We start from the raw sequence: 13,031 nt of genomic DNA, 5'->3' as shown, positions 1-13,031 counted from the left end.
ATTGAGTAGAGGTTTGATAAATACTCATGCTAATTTATTGCTCTAACTATTTATGTTTACATGTTTTGTAAATCATTGGGACTCTAGTTGTTTCATGCTGCAAAATTAGATGATGAGTAAGGACTATGATTTAAAGCTCTCTGCTCTGGTTTGATTGTTTAAGAATTCTTTCAGTATTGAGAGGTCCCTCACAGAATTTTAGAAAAGCATGTTTTAGCTTAAGAACAGTTAGATTTACTTTGTAGAGTTCTGGATGTGAAGCAGAAACACCTACATTAACATAGTGATGATAAAAAAAACAAAAACAAAGACACCAAAGACCAAAAACCATACATTTTTGATCATCTGGCCCTAGGTCTCAATTATACCAGGATCTTTGGAGTTTGTTTGGCAAAAGTATAGCGCTGTCTTAGAAGTAGACCAAGCTTGAGTTCAATATGCTAACCTATTCGCGTAGATCCTTATTTTGTAGTTGAGTGCAGTTATCAAGTAAAATAAACACTATTAAAAGCTTTAATTATTATGTTTCCATACCATTCTGCTGTTGGTTTTATACTGCTGTGTTGCCATGGGCAAAATGGCCCATATCTTTCTTTGCTTTATTTGTTTCTATTTACATAAAACTTGTGTGTGTATATATATATATATATATATATATATATATATATATATATATATATATATATATAACATTTTGTTTGGCTTATCCTTATCTTTTCCCTAACTTTATTTCTGGATTGTATACGTTAAAAAAAATAATAAAGCCTTATTTACATTATATACATTTTTCTCACTGCCCCCTGTCACAAGATCTATATCTGCACTGCATCTTTAAACTATAAGAATGACCTTAAATACTTAGGAGAGGGAAAACTTATACTCAGGAAGCAGTTCATCAACCAATATTTGCTAGATGACTAGCTTAATGAAGATACTTGAAATTATTCATGTTTTTTGATACATAAAAATAGTATATTTGGAGAACAGCAACTTCCTGTTGCTCCTGTGGGAACTCTTAATCTTCTCTTTGGTTGTCCATTTTGTACCCGTGAAAACAGACAGGCATTTTATAAGATTGTACAGTGTATTCTCAGCATATTACAAATCATTTATTTTTTATTATCTTTTATTTAAAATTGACATACTGTTGAGCCTACCTAGGTATGGAAGAGAGCTATGTTTCTGATTCATGATTAACGTTTAATTTTGTCTTCCACAAAAGAGGAGATTGCAAGTTCCCAGTTCCCACTAAATTGCAGTGCTCTCATTATGTGTGTGACATTTACTAATAGGAAAATTACAATCTATTGTATTAATTAGCCACAAAGGATACCAGCCATTATATTATAAATTAATTTTTGTATTCACATTTAATTTTAATTAAAAATTGTATCTGTTTTCACTTCTACCAGGGAAATGGTTAAATCTTTTGCAAAAGTTTTAGTTATGGGTTTGCTGCTTGAGAACATAACCTGCTTTCAATTAATTAATTCTACTTGCAAGCACAGGGCTGAGAAAAGAATTAGAAAAATAAACTGACATTTTCCTATAAAAGGAGAGAGAACACTGCAGACTTTCTGCAATAAATGTTGTTTATGTAATGTTTCTATTGCGCACCCTTATTGACAAATTACTAAATTATTCACTGATGCAATTGTTATTATACATTTTAATTCATTTTCAGAGCGTGCAAATGCATTATGCTATTTTTAGATTCCTAAAATCAAGAGCAGGGCACGCTTTTATTTTCAGTCATTGCTTTTTATATTATTCTGGTTGTGTAACTTTGTTCTTACACTAGTGAGACAAATTCTGAACATTTACAAAATTGGCTTTGTTCAATATATTTGAGTTAAAGGGATTCAGAACTAATAGAGAGTATTTTCCCTCTAGAGGTAATGAGGTAATTCTGTTGGAGCAATTATGAGTGAATCTTTCTGTGTGCTACGGAAAACTCTTACAAGTTCTCAGCATTTTCATGAGGTTTAATCCTGGACACTTAAAATGAGCTGACCTAGAGACTGAAATAAATAGGGCCACTGCAAGCACTGCTGTGAATAATCCTTCATCCAACTCTTTGCATTTGATACTCAGTTTTGGTATGGATGCATTTATGGCACTTTATATTTCCTATAACAAGCAGCTCATCTCTAAACCACATCTCAAATCAGAACTCATAGCATATGACAATGTCCTGCACCTCTATGCACACTTGTCTAACTAGTCTATGTGATCCAGTACTACTGCAGTTTTATTTATATAATTATACCTGTGTATTTGCACAGACACCTTGGGCGCAATACGATATACGGCGCAGGTTTGCTAAAGTGCCGTAAGTCGGACAAACCAGCGATGTCCAGAAATAAGCGTAAGTACAAATTTCTGGAGTCGCCAGTGACTTACGCCACTTTAGAAACTGCCGCCGCCTAAAAAAGCTAACTAAAGTCTTAAATCTGCCGTTACTGACTAACACGCCTCCCAAAAATAGCCCGACACGTATACCCCTCTATCCGCAATCCCCCCTCTCACTCCTAATAATAAATATATTAACCCCTAAACCGCCGCTCCCGGACCCCGCCGCCAGCTACATTAAATGTATTACCCCCTAATCTGACCCCCCATACACTGCCGCCACCTATATTATATGTATTACCCCCTAATGTGAGCCCCCTACCCGCCGCCACCTACATTAACTATATTAACCCCTAATCTGAGCCCCCTACCCCGCCACCACCTATTTTAACTATATTAACCCCTAATCTGAGCCCCCTACACCGCCGCCACCTATATTAAATTTATTAACCCCTAATATGATTCCCCTACTCCGCCGCCAGCTATATTAAATGTATTAACCCCTAATCTGAGCCCCCTACAATGCCGCCACCTATTTTAAATATATTAACCCCTAATCTAATCCCCCTACACCACCGCCACCTATTTTAAATATATTAACCACTAAACCTAAGTCTAACCCTAACACCCCCTAACTTAATTATTATTGAAATAAATCTAAATAATATTAATATTATTAACTAAAGCATTCCTATTTAAAACTAAATACTTACCTGTAAAATAAACCCTAAGATAGCTACAATATAATAAATAATTACATTGTAGCTATTTTAGGATTTATATTTATTTTACAGGTATATTTGTATTTATTTTAACTAGGTACAATAGCTATTAAATAGTTAATAACTATTTAATAGCTACCTAGTTAAAATAATTAAAACATTTCATGTAAAATAAATCCTAACCTAAGTTACAAATACACCTAACACTACACTATCAATCAATTAATTAACTAACTACGAATGAAGGTTCCTTTAAATGACGTCATCCAAGATGGCGTCCCTCGAATTCCGATTGGCTGATAGGATTCTTTCAGCCAATCAGAATTAAGGTAGGGAAAATCTGATTGGTTGATTGAATCAGCCAATCGGATTGAACTTCAATCCGATTGGCTGATTGGATCAGCCAATAGAATGCGACGTCATTCTGCTGGTGCAATATCAACGTATCAGACGTAACTGCACAGAAAGAGAGAATTATTTAATAGAAGCTGAGACCCTGACATCCAAATTTGAAGAGAAGGGGTATAACAAACATTTATTAAAAACTGCAAAATTAAAGGTGGAAGGAATGGATAGAAAATCCCTCATTACGCAAACAAACAAGACATTAAAGGGTAATTTATTACACAGGGATAACATCAAGAATGGTACCTTTAAGTGCAAAACAAAAAATTGTGTAATGTGCCCCCACCTTAAAACAGGAAATAACGTGTTTTTCAATTTTGATAATTCCAAAAAAATTCAAGTCAATAGTAGATGCATATGTTTAAGTACATATGTGGTGTATCAACTGAAATTCAAATGCAATTTGATCTACATAGGGCGCACGAACATAGAGAAAAACCTAGAAACCCACAGTGTGCCAGTACATTTTAAAATTGCCCATAATAATGATATAAAAGATCTTGAAATCAAAATTATTGAGTGGATACCCCCTAATATCTGGGATACCAACAGACTGCTAAAACTTAGGCAGAGAGAGACGTTTTGGATAAAACAATTCGATTGTTTACAACCGAAAGGGTTAAAAGTGGACATAGATATTCAATCTTTTTTAGCATAGTATAGATATTTTTTAAAAGAATATTACCTATCATATAACATAATACGGCTGACTTTAAAATTTAATTAATTGGTGTTTAGAATTAGTTTGCTACTATGTAGGAGATTTTAGGGTACAGTTGTATATATATATATATAACAAAAAAATTAGGAAATAAATTCCACATTTTAAGTATCTAAGCTGAGTATAATAACATGGGTTTTCAGCTAATTGGTTCTCTATCACCAGATTTTTACTTGTCTAGCAACATTGTCTATGTTAAAAAGTTTTTATGATGAAAAGTTTTTTAAAATCATCTATTTATTACTATTTTTAACAAAACATTTTTTAATTTTTTTAGCATAAGATTTTACTATGTATATATAATGTTTATTAAATGAGGGAATACATATAGGGATTTTGGAACATTCCAAAACCCTCACACCTATAAAAATGTAAAAAGGTATAATCCAGTGAACGAAAGTGTTAACATATCAGGGGTGTGGTATTGGGTCTATTTAAGGAGTATTTCCCATAAGGCTGTATACTCTTGAAAAAGTGTCAAGTTTAGACACGAAACGTACATCGAGTTTTGAGTTTTTTAGCCTTTTAAGGAAGGTTTCAGTGAAGCTATCCGATTCACAATTATGCGTTTAGTCGGATGAGTTGAGAAACCGTCATATAACATTTTAAAGTTCACATGTCTATGGACATCTAGGGCTCGATCCGATAAAAATCGTCGCCCGCAAAAGCTGGCGACGCCAATATTTGCGCTGGTTTGGTATCCTATATACGGTGTAACCTAGAAGTTACGTCCGTATATTTCTGCCATTGCCCGTAGTTTTTTGGGCCATAGGCAGGTATACCAAACCAGCACAGTTTGGTATCCAATATACAGCATAAGGACTTACGTGGCGAAAATGGAGAAATCTTACTCCATTTTCACCTCGCCACAAAAATCAGCCGTAAGAAGCCTTACGCTGACTATTGGAGCCCCGTAACTCCCTAAACTAGCTTCAAAATAAACCTAACACCTAAGGCATGAGCAATGTCTATCTACCTGTCAACCGCGATCTGCTAAATAAAACCTAACACCTAACGCATGCGCAATGTCTATCTCCCTGTCAACCGCGATCCCCCGCCGCAATCCCTAATAAAGTATTTAACCCCTAAACCGCCGCCATCTACATAAACTAACCCCCTACTGTTAGCCCCTAAAACCGCCACCATCTAACTGATCTATCCCCTAATGTGAACTCCTTACACCGCCGCCATCTACCTTATCTATCCCCTAATCTGACCCCTTACACCGCCGCCACCTATATAAAAATTATTAACCCCTAATCTAATCCCCCTATACCGCCGCCAGCTATATTAATATTATTAACCCCTAATCTAATCCCCCTAAAATAATTATCTCTATTACCAGCCCTTAAAAGGGCCTTTTGCGGGGCTTTGCCCCAAAGTAAACAGCTCTTTTGTCCTATAACCTGCCCTCCCTACACCGCCGCCACCTATATTAATAGTATTAACCGCTAATGTAAGCCCCTTACACCGCCGCCATCTATATTAAAATTATTAACCCCTAATTTAATCTACCTACCCCGCCGCCAGCTATATTATCTATATTAACCCTAAGTATATTATAGTTAATATAGTTATTACATTATATATATTAACTATATTAACCCTAATTATATTAGGGTTAATATAGTTAATATAGTTACTATAGTATTTATATTAACTATATTAACTCTATCTAACACTTACACCCCTAACTAAATTCTTATTAAATAAATCTAATTCATATTATAAACTAAAATATTCCTATTTAAATCTAAATACTTACCTATAAAATAAACTCTAAGATAGCTACAATGTAATTAATAATTACATTGTAGCTATGTTAGGGTTTATATTTATTTTACAGGTAAATTGTTAATTATTTTAACTAGGTATAATAGCTATTAAATAGTTATTATCTATTTAATAGCTACCTAGTTAAAATAATTACCCAATTACCTGTAAAATAAATCCTAACCTAAGTTACAAATACACCTACACTATCAATAAATTAAATAAACTACAAATATCTATCTACAAATACAATTAAATAAACTAAACTAAATTACAAAAAAAAAAAAACACTAAATTACAAAAAATAAAAAAATGATTACAAGATTTTTAAGCTAATTACACCTATTCTAAGCCCCCTAATAAAATAATAAAGCCCCTCAAAATAAATAAATTCCCTACCCTATTCTAAATTAAGAAAAGTTCAAAGCTCTTTTACCTTACCAGCCCTTAAAAGGGCCATTAGCGGGGCATGCCCCAAAGAAAACTGCTCTTTTGCCTGAAAAAAAAAAACACAAAACCACCCCCCAACATTACAACCCACCACCCACATACCCCTAATCTAACCCAAACCCCCCTTAAATAAACCTAACACTACCCCCCTGAAGATCTCCCTACCTTATCTTCACCATGCCGGGCCGAACTCCTCATCCGATCCGGGCGATGTCTATCCAAGCGGCAAAGAAGAATTCTTCATCCCGGCGATGTCTTTATCCAAGCGGCAGCAAAGTCTTCTTCCATCCGGCAGCATCTTCCATCAAGCGGCATCTTCAATCTTCTTTCTTCGCTCCACCAATGCGGAGCATCCATCCCGGCCGACGACTGAACGACGAATGAGGTACCTTTAAATGATGTCATCCAAGATGGCGTCCGTCGAATTCCGATTGGCTGATAGGATTCTATCAGCAAATCGGAATCAAGGTAGAAAAATCTGATTGGCTGATTGAATCAGCCAATCAGATTCAAGTTCAATCCGATTGGCTGAACCAATCAGCCAATCAGATTGAGCTTGCATTCTATTGGCTGTTCCGATCAGCCAATAGAATGCGAGCTCAATCTGATTGGCTGATTGGATCAGCCAATTGGATTGAACTTGAATCTGATTGGCTGATTCAATCAGCCAATCAGATTTTTTCTACCTTAATTACGATTGGCTGATAGAATCCTATCAGCCAATCGGAATCCAACGGACGCCATCTTGGATGACGTCATTTAAAGGTACCTCATTCGTCGTTCAGTCGTCGGCCGGGATGGATGCTCCGCGTTGATGGAGCGAAGAAAGAAGATTGAAGATGCCGCTTGATGAAAGATGCTGCCGGATGGAAGAAGACTTTGCTGCCGCTTGGATAAAGACATCGCCGGGATGAAGAATTCTTCTTTGCCGCTTGGATAGACATCGCCCGGATCGGATGAGGAGTTCGGCCCGGCATGGTGAAGATAAGGTAGGGAGATCTTCAGGGGGGTAGTGTTAGGTTTATTTAAGGGGGGTTTGGGTTAGATTAGGGGTATGTGGGTGGTGGGTTGTAATGTTGGGGGGGGTATTGTGTTTTTTTTTCAGGCAAAAGAGCAGTTTTCTTTGGGGCATGCCCCGCTTATGGCCCTTTAAAGGGCTGGTAAGGTAAAAGAGCTTTGAACTTTTTTTTAATTTAGAATAGGGTAGGGAAATTTTTTTATTTTGGGGGGCTTTATTATTTTATTAGGGGGCTTAGAATAGGTGTAATTAGCTTAAAAATCTTGTAATCTTTTTTTTATTTTTTGTAATTTAGTGTTTTTTTTTTTTTGTAATTTAGTTTAGTTTATTTAATTGTATTTTTAGATAGATATTTGTAGTTTATTTAATTTATTGATAGTGTAGGTGTATTTGTAACTTAGGTTAGGATTTATTTTACAGGTAATTGGGTAATTATTTTAACTAGGTAGCTATTAAATAGTTAATAACTATTTAATAGCTATTATACCTAGTTAAAATAATTAACAATTTACCTGTAAAATAAATATAAACCCTAACATAGCTAAAATGTAATTATTAATTATATTGTAGCTATCTTAGGGTTTATTTTATAGGTAAGTATTTAGATTTAAATAGGAATATTTTAATTAATAATATTAATATTAGATTTATCTTAATAAGAGTTTAGTTAGGGATGTTAGAGTTAGATAGGGTTATTATACTTAATATATATATATAATATAATAACGATATTAACTATATTAATCCTAATATAATTAGGGTTAATATAGTTAATATATATAATATAACAACTATATTAACTATATTAACCCTAATATAATTAGGGTTAATATAGTTAATATAGCTGGCGGCGGTGTAGGGGGATTAGATTAGGGGTTAATACATTTATTATAGGTGGCCGCGGTGTAGGGGGATGTAGATTGTAGGCAAAAGAGCAGTTTACTTTGTGACAAAGCCCCGTCAAAAGCCCTTTTAAGGGCTGGTAAAAGAGCTGAATTCTTTGGGGCATGCCCCGCAAAAAGCCCTTTTAAGGGCTGGCAAAAGAGCTGTTACTTTGGGGCAATGCCACGCAAAAAGCCCTTTTCAGGGCTATTTGTAGGGTTAGACTTAGGTTTAGTAGTAGGGATAGTTTTAGTATTTTAGGGGTTAAATAATTTAATATAGATGGCGGCGGGGTAGGGGGATTAAATTAGGGGTTAATTTTAAAATAGATGGCGGCGGGGTAGAGGCTCACTTTAGGGGGTAGGTAAGGTAGATGGCGGCGGGGTAGGGGCTCACTTTAGGGGGTTATAGATTTAATAGAGCTGGTGGCGGGGTCCGGGAGCGGCGGTTTAAGGGTTAATACATATTTTATTGTTAGGATAGTGAGGGGGGATAGCGGATAGAGGGTTAGAAGTGTCGGGCTATGTTAGGGAGGCGTGTTAGACGTGTCGGGCTATGTTAGGGAGGCGTGTTAGACAGTGCGAGTGATTTCATACTTTAGTCAGGTTTTGTAGGCGCCGGCAGTTTCTAACGTGCTGTAAGTCACTGGCGACGCCAGAAATTTGTACTTGCGCAGATTTCTGGACATCGCTGGTTTATCCGACTTACGGCACGTTAGCAACTGACGGCGCCGTATATTGGATAGCTCGAGATGCGAGCTGAAACTGCGGGCAACGCGGGTTCCCTCACTTGCGCCGTAAACTACGCCGTATATCGGATCGCGCCCCTAAGTTTTTGCTGTAGCATATAAACTATATATATATATACAGCTAGGCATCCTATGTAATCTCGATTGGATTGGGGATTCTCATGCACTGAAAAGAGCAGGCTGGCTGTCAGTTTATCTATGTGTCAAACAGTCTTACGAGTCAATCAACTGGGAGTAACATAGAAACATAGAAACATAGATATTGACGGCAGATAAGAGCCATAGGCCCAGCAAGTCTGCCCGACCTTACCTAACAGTATAAACTTATCTAGTTCGTAGGATAGCCTTATGCTTGTCCCATGCATTTTTAAAGTCCCCCACAGTGTTTGTTGCTACTACCTCTTAAGGAAGTATCCAGAAGGAGGCGGGCTAACTAAACGTCAGACGCTGAAGCAGTCGCCGAAGCAACATAGTTGTACACAACTGATGTGAACGGTACATTTTATTGTCTTGTAAGTAGCACTCTTTTGGAAGGGGCTATTTAATAAATTTACTGTATTGTCTACACTTAGATGCGTGTATGCGCTTCTCTTTTTCTTTGTTTGTACTAGCGATTCTTTGAACAGCCTGTGATGGGACTTATTTTGGAGAAGCTGCAACACTGACTATTTGAGACCTACATATTACCCGGATTTAATATCAAGTACTTTGTGTAACAAACACTTAGCATTTGTAATTTTGTGATAATTTAGGTCATATATTTTTTATATGTACTATGTGTATATATGATTTAGTTATATGAAGGCTGTCTTTAAGCACACATATTTGGGGTTTTACAGTAGCGCACTTTGTTGTTATTTGTTTTTAGAATCATATTAGGGGTTAATAAATTTAATATAGCTGGCGGCGGTGTTGGAGGATCAGGCTAATAAATATAATGTAGGTGGTGGCAGGGTCTGGGAGTGGCGGTTTAGGGGTTAAACACTTTATTAGGTATATAGGTGGGGGATTGCGGTTGACAGGTAGATAGACATTGCGCATGCGTTAGGTGTTAGGTTTTTTTTGTAGGCATTTTAGGGAGTTAGGGTGCTCCATGTGTCTCCTATAGGATATAATGGGGAACGCTACGTCAACAAAACATCACCACTTGTCGGCACGTTCAGGGGGCGGGAGCCTAAAACTAAACATGGTTTCTGTGTCGGAACACTTCAAATAATGCCTGTGTAACCTAACTGTAACTACACTTTCACTACCTGCCTGCCACTGAAAAGTCTCGCCACTGAAAAGTTGGCAAGGCAAACAGGCTGTCACCCTACTCGTAACCTTTACTTAAGAGATTCAGGGCAACCTTTTTCTAAGAATAGGTTTTTATTTTTTGGGCAGTAAAAGAGTTGTGGGCACTGCCCTACCCAATGCCCTTCTAAGGGCAATGGCCCAACCAAATGTCCTTTTCAGGACAATCTTTTTTTAAGATAAGGTTATTTTTTTAGTTTAGTTTTTTTTTAGATTAGGCTTTTTAGGGGCAGGATACTTTTATTGTAGAATGGGTTTGTAGTTTTTGGTTGAAAAAGAGCTGTCATTTTAGGGCAATACCCTATCTAAAGTCCTTTATAGTAACTTTTAGTGTTAAATTATTATTTTATTTGGGGTGTATTTTTTTAAAGGGGGCCTTAGTTTTAGTATAGGCATAACAGTTTTTTTTATTTTTGGTAGTGTTTTTTTTTTCTGTAATGTTAGGTTTAGTTATTTTTTGTAAATTTAGTGTGTTATTTTTTGCAATTTAAGGGGTGTTGGGGTAGTTTGTGTTGTTTTTTTTTTGCAGGTATAGGGGTTAATAGGTTAGGGGGTATTGACAATATAGGGATTAAGTAGTGTAGGGGTTATTGCGGTGGGCTATTGGCGGTATAGTGGTTAATAGGTTAGGAAGTTTATTGCGGTGGGCTGTAGATGGTATAGGGGTTAATAGGTTAGGAAGTTTATTGTTGTGATCTATTCATGGTTTAGGGGTTAAGTAGTGTAGGGTTAGTTTGCGGTGGGGGATTATATCGGTTCAGGGTACATAGGTATATTTATTAGGCTCTGTGCTATATATTTAAAAGTGATCCTTTACTCTACATCGCCAATGTCAGTGCTGATGCTGCTTGGAATATTTCCCCAGCATTGGAATCTATTGTGATGTATAGTAAAATGTCTCTCTGCCATGCTGCCTTTATAGAGTAATGTCTGTACTTTTGAATATTTCTCGGTGTCGTGTCAGATCCTCTTTAAATATATTGCTGCCTCGCAGCACTTTATTAAGCAGATCACAGTAATTAAACAGTGAATCAGAACAAGAGTTTCAATTCACTGTCTACTATGTTGTCATTGGGATCTTCACATATTGCGCATGCGTTCCCATCACTGCCTCACACATGAATTTAACATAAAAGAAGACCTTATAAAAAAAATGAGCCGTATGGCTACAAAGATGATTGGTTGCTATAAGGGAATGTCACTTTAAAAAAAAAATGCTCTCACTAGCTCCTAGTAGTGCATTGGTGCTCCAGAGCCTACTCTTCAACAAAGCAAGTCGTTACAGTCATGTCTGGTTTTGCAGCAGTGTCTCGCCTATTTTTGCTGCACTTTCGGGTTCTGTTTTGTTTACCTTTTGCATTATTTTTTTTTTTTAATAATAAAAATATTTTAATTTTTTCACCAGATAGTAAATGACAACTGTACAACCAAAGCATACTACAAATACAGAGTCACATATTCGTGTATGAATACAATATTGAAACATGAAATGTGTTAACAGTACAACAAGAATGACATGACATTGAGGGTCCCGGCTCTCCTTTGTACTCCTGGGGGAGCTAGCTGCGACCATCTACCAGGTTCAACAGTTAAAGGGAAGGGAGAAGGGATGGAGAGATGGGATTGGGGGAGAGGGACCACATTCACTGCTTGAATAATCTGTGTTGGGAACTGGAAAGTGTCCAAGACTCTCCACAAGTATTCCCAACGGACCCGGTCAAAGGCCTTCTCTGCATCGAGGGAGAGCATGGCTAAAGGCCTATTCAACCTGTAAGCTTCACATAGTATGTTCATCAACCTTCTAGTATTGTCTGGGCCCTCCCTTCCCGGGATGAAGCCCACTTGGTCTGGGTTAATAAGGGAAGGTAATAGTCTTGCTAATCTCTTGGCCAGAATCTTAGCATAGATTTAAATATCAGTATTAGTGAGTGATATAGGTCTGTAGGTAGTGCATAACATTGGGTCCTTGTTAGGTTTGGGTAGGGTAATGATAGACGCTTCAAGGAACTCCCCCCTAAATTTGCCCTCATCCATTGCTAATTTGAAGAATCGGGTAAGGATGGGTGAAATTTCATTGAGGTATATTTTGTAGAATATTGCAGTGAACCCATCTGGGCCCGGGGCCTTAAGGTATTTCAAATCTTTAATTACCTGTTTCACTTCTTGACAAGTGATAGGTACATCTATAAGTTCCTTTTGTGCTTCATCAAGGGTGGGGAGTTTCAAGGAGTGTAGGAACGGGCTTATATGTGCTGATGGAGACTGTTCAAACCCCACCTGATCCTGGATATTGTATAGTGAGGAGTAATAATCACTAAACTGCCGGCCAATTAAAGAGGGTAGCCTGGAGACCTGAGTGCCCTGTCTAAGCTCATGAATATGTGACGCGCCCCTACGCTGCCTAATTTTATTGGCAAGAATGGTGTCTGCTGTATTACCCTTCACGTACATAAGCTGTTTTAATTTTAGGAGATTGTTTTGGGTCTTTCTAAATTCTAATTGACAAATGTGTTTTCTGAGGTCCTTGACCTCCTGCCTCAAGTCTGCGGTGTCTGAAGTGCGTTGTTGTAATTCTAGGGAGCATAACCAGCAGTGTGCCTGGGACAGAGAGAGGCCCGCCTGTTTCCTTAAGTGTGTCTGTTTTCGTATAAATAGGCCTCGAGTAGT

Source organism: Bombina bombina, chromosome 4 (assembly GCF_027579735.1).
Source record: "Bombina bombina isolate aBomBom1 chromosome 4, aBomBom1.pri, whole genome shotgun sequence".
NCBI classification, from domain to species: Eukaryota; Metazoa; Chordata; class Amphibia; order Anura; family Bombinatoridae; genus Bombina; species Bombina bombina.
The sequence above is the reverse complement of the archived record's forward strand: the minus strand, read 5'-3'. Positions refer to the sequence as shown.